This window comes from Myotis brandtii, unplaced genomic scaffold (assembly GCF_000412655.1).
Source record: "Myotis brandtii unplaced genomic scaffold, ASM41265v1 scaffold290, whole genome shotgun sequence".
NCBI lineage: Eukaryota > Metazoa > Chordata > Mammalia > Chiroptera > Vespertilionidae > Myotis > Myotis brandtii.
In genome coordinates this window covers 422922-427578 of record NW_005361076.1, presented here as the reverse complement: position 1 = coordinate 427578, position 4657 = coordinate 422922, and the positions used below count along the sequence as shown (strand labels likewise).

The 4657-nt window shown below is 45.0% G+C and overlaps 1 pseudogene; it reads right to left on the bottom strand.

Moving 5' to 3' along the window:
* Nucleotides 1-607: 607 nt before the first annotated feature.
* On the bottom strand, nucleotides 608-1916 carry LOC102241751 (annotated as a pseudogene).
* Between the last annotated feature and the right edge of the window lie 2741 nt (nucleotides 1917-4657).

The window sequence follows — 4657 nt, the reverse complement described above, 5'->3', positions numbered from 1 at the left end:
GGTCACGGTTCAATTCCCAGTCAGGGCATATGCCCAGTTTGCAGGTTGAATTCCCAGTGTGGGGCATGCAGGAGACAGCCAATCAATGATTCTCTCTCATTATTGATGTTACTATCTCTCTCTACCTCTCCCCTCCTCTCTGAAATCAATAAAATATATTTTAAAAAACATAAAATCTTAATATGAATAAAAATAAATAAAGGTAAAGACATTAGTACTAATTCTACAAAATAAAAAATATTACTTCATAACTTGGATGAAATGGACAAATTCCTAGAACCACAAAACCTACCATTACTAAATTGCAAAGAAATGAAAAATTTTAATAGACCTATAACTATAAGGAGATTGAATTAGTAATCCTAAATTATCCGATAAAGAAAAGCCCTGGATCTGATAGCTTCAGATCCTCTCAAGATAGAATATTCCAGTTGCACCCATGTGACGACAACAGTGCCCCTCAGAGGGAGAGAGCCAACATATGGGGAGCAGGGAATTCTGAAAACCAAAGCGATGACAAAGATGCTAAGCCTTTCCTTCATGTGTCTGACACCCTTCTTCAGGCAGCCTGTAGGCTGGATGTCTGCTGGACCTTGATGTCCTGGCAGGCTGCCCTGGACCCTGCTAGGCGGTATGCAGGGCTGCCTGGACCTGGGGGGAATCTCCCCTCCACCCCCAGCTACTCCTAGTACAGCTCCTGCACATGGGCGCTGTTCTCCGGGGGCCACACCAAGATTGCAGCATAGATGCCTTCCATCTGCTGCACAGTGCCCTGTCTGCACACCCATTGTCCGCCTGGGCCTGGCCCCTGCCGCTTAAGCATGCCCAGCACAAGCCAGGACCTCCACGAACTTGCCCCTCTACATCTTCAGGACCACTTCTGGATGTTCCGAAAGCCATAGCAGCCTCAAAGCGTAGCAGAACCTCTCCATCCCTTTCAAGGGTGACCTCCTGGAAGTCTGTTCCTCAGGGTTCGGTAGGTGAGCACTCCCACGTCCTCATTGAACAGCTCCTGGGCCAAGTGCCTGAAGATGTGTGCCTGGTACCTGTTGGAGCTGGCACCCTCGTGGAGCCTCACCTCCTTCTCCTTCATGTCTCCAGAGCGTCCCCGAGGCGAGGTCACTTTGCTCCATTATCTGGACAATTTCACCTGAGGTTAACACACAGTCAGCACCTTGGGAACTGTGTGAAACTGTGGGAACATCTTCTCAAAGGGCCTCCAGTTTCTTGTCATAACACGGGGCCACAATGATGTGGAAAATCTTGTCTGGGGACAGGTTTTGCTGTCTGGTGAAGTAATCCTTCACCAGAGAGCCCATGATCTGCTGGGGAGACTTGGCCATGCAGAGGTGGGGGTGATGGGGTGACCCAGCACATGCTCTGCATATCGATCCCAGCCAGGGAAGGCGGAGGTCAGCATGGGTAGCCGGGGCTCTTCCTCACGGTGCTGGCAGTACCGACGCACAAATTCCTTCTGACTCTCCAGGATGCTGAAGTCTGCAGCTATCTTCATGTCAAAGACAGTGAGCCCCAAAGCTTTTGAGAAAGCTGCAGAGCCTTCTGGATGCATCAGTGACACTGAAGCTGAATTTAGCAGCAAAATAAGGCAGAAACTAAGGACACACGGATACTGCCAGCACTTTGTGCTGTGAGGTATCACATTTCTTATTAAGGTTCAGAACATAGAAGAAGTCCTTGGTGTTCTGTTCAGAAACTTGGACTCCTTCCTCTGCGGTTACACAACTGTCAAATTCCAGGCAGTCACTCAGAAATATCTTGGCATTGGCCAACTTAAGGAATTCTCCCTTCTCTCCATTCTCCTGAGCCGGACTTCAGACAGTGACTGCGGCATTCTCTTGGTCATCGGTTTCTGTTTTTTTACTACATTCCTTCCGTGTGCAGTGATCACACTTCATCTGGAGTGGGGCAGGCAGGGGCTGGCTCGAGTGACCTGGAGGAAGCACAGGGAGAGCAGTCAGTCACTGCTGGTCGCTCCTGGCTCTGCCGGTGGTATCCTTTCTTCCTTGTGGAGCATCTAGGGAGGGGAAGTGGCCACAGTGCCTGAGGCTGAGTCCCAGGAGGCCCGCAGCACTGTCAGGATCATGCTGGAGGCGCTGGTCTGTTGGTGCCTGGCCTATCCTCTTCAGAATGAACCTTTAGGACTACTAAGGGAGCTAGTCTAAGGGAGGGGAAGTGGCCTCAGTGCCCGAGGCTGAGTTCCAGGAGACTGGCAGCTGGTCCATTGGTGCCTGGCCTGTCCTCTGGAGATTGAACCTACAGGACTACTAAGGAAGCCAGTTCCCAGTTCTGCCAAGCCTCCACCACTGATTGATTGGAGTCTGAGGGCCAAGAGGAAGGACTAAGAGGCCTGCCTTCTAGCTGCTCGCCAGTCTCTGGGACACTCACTCCAGTTCCCTGTTAATTATTCTTTGATCAATGGGAGCCTGCAGGCAGGGGGAGGGACCAAGCAGTCTGCTTTCCACCTGCCAGCTCAAAATGTTGCTGCTGCCATGGATTCATTGGAGCCTGAGGGACCCCAGTTTCCCCATTAGCCATCCCCTGATCAATGGAGCCTGAGGGCGGGGGGATGGACTAGTCATCCGTTTGGTCATTATGGACCCTGCATTTTTATATATTAGGATAGTGAATTTACAAAAAAAAAATTAAAAAACAATCCCATTTACCATTGCACCAAAAAAAATTAAGATACCTAGGCATAAACTTAACTAATGATGTAAAAGGCCTGTACACAGAACACTAAAGGATGTTGAAAAGAGAGAGAGAGAGAGAGAGGAAGACATAAATAAATAGAAGAATATACTGTGTTCATGGATTGGTAGAATCAACATCATTAAAATGTCCATACTACCAAAAGTAATCTATAGATTCAATGCAATCCTCATTTAAATACCAATGACATATTTCACAGACCTAGCACAAACTCTCCAAAAATTCATATGGAATAAAAAACGTCCCCAAATAGCTGCAGCAATCCTGAGAAAGAAGAACAAAGTACTAGTAGGAAGGATCACAATACCAGATATCAAGTTATATTAAAAAGCCACTGTCCTCAAAACTGCCTAGTACTGGCACAAGAACATACATATGAACCAATAGAACAGAACAGAGAACCCAGAATGACCCAAACTAGTAGGAAGGATCACAATACCAGATATCAAGTTATATTAAAAAGCCACTGTCCTCAAAACTGCCTAGTACTGGCACAAGAACATACATATGAACCAATAGAACAGAACAGAGAACCCAGAAATTGACCCAAACCATTATGATCAATTAATATTTGACAAAGGAGGCAAGAGCATACAATGGAGTCAAGACAGTCTCTTCAATAAACGGTGCTGGGAAAATTAGACAGATTCATGAAAAAAATGAAACTAGACCACCAATTTATACCATACACAAAAATAAACTCAAAATGGATAAAGGACTTAAATGTAAGATGGGAAACCATGAAAAATCTTAGAGGAATCCATACACAGCAAAATATCAGACATATTCCGTAGCAGTATCTTAACTAATACAGCTCCTGGGACGATGGGAACTAAGGAGAAAATAAACAAATAGGACTACATCAAAATAAAAAGCTTCTGCACAGCAAAAGAAACCATCAACAAAACAACAAGAAAGCCCACTGCATGGGAGTACATCTTTGGCAATGTTATCTCCAATAAGGGTTTAATCTCCAAATTTTATAGGGAACTCATACAACTTAACAAAAGGAAGATAAACAATTCAATTTAAAAATGGGCAAAGGACCTAAATAGACACTTCTCAGAAGTGGACATACGAAAGGCCAAGAGACATATGAAAACATGCTCAAAGTCACTAATCATCAGAGATGCAAATCAAAATGTCAATGAGGTACCACCTCACAACTGTCAGAATGGCTATCATCAACAAATCAGCAAATGACAAGTGTTGCCAAGGATGTGGAGAAAAAGCAACCCTCGTGCACTGCTAATGGGAATGCAGACTAGTGCAGCCACTGTGGAGAACAGCATGGTGTTTCCTCAAAAAATTAAAAATGGAACTCGCATTTGACCCAGTAATACCACTTCTAAAAATGTATCCAAAGAAATTAGAAGCAACAATCAGCAAGGATATATGTACCCCTATGTTCATAGCAGCACAATTTACTTAGCTAATTTACAATAGCTAAGATTTGGAAACAGCCTAAGTGCCCCTCAGCAGATGAGTGGATTAAAAAACGGTGGTTCATCTACACGAGGATGTCTGCTAATGGAATACTATGTTGCTGTAAAAAAGAAGGAACTCTTACCATTTTCAACAGCATGGATGGACATGGAGAGCATTTGCTATGCCAAGCAAAATAAGCCAGTCAGAGAAAGATAAATATCACATGACCTCCCTCATTTGTGCAATATAATGAACAACAAAAACTGATGAACTGCCGGGAGCCGGTCCATCCTTGCTGTTTCAAGGGACCTGGCATATATGGCATACTGTTCTTAATATGTTTGCTCACCTTCTTGGCACTATGTGTTTTGGCCAAGGTCACCTCTCTGAGAAAGGTTGTTTCCCCAGGTAGGGATTTTTCCCTGAAGTTAGGGAGGGAATAAAACCCCTTAACTAAGTGCCAGGCGGGTAGTTAATCACTTTAACTACGAACAATCAC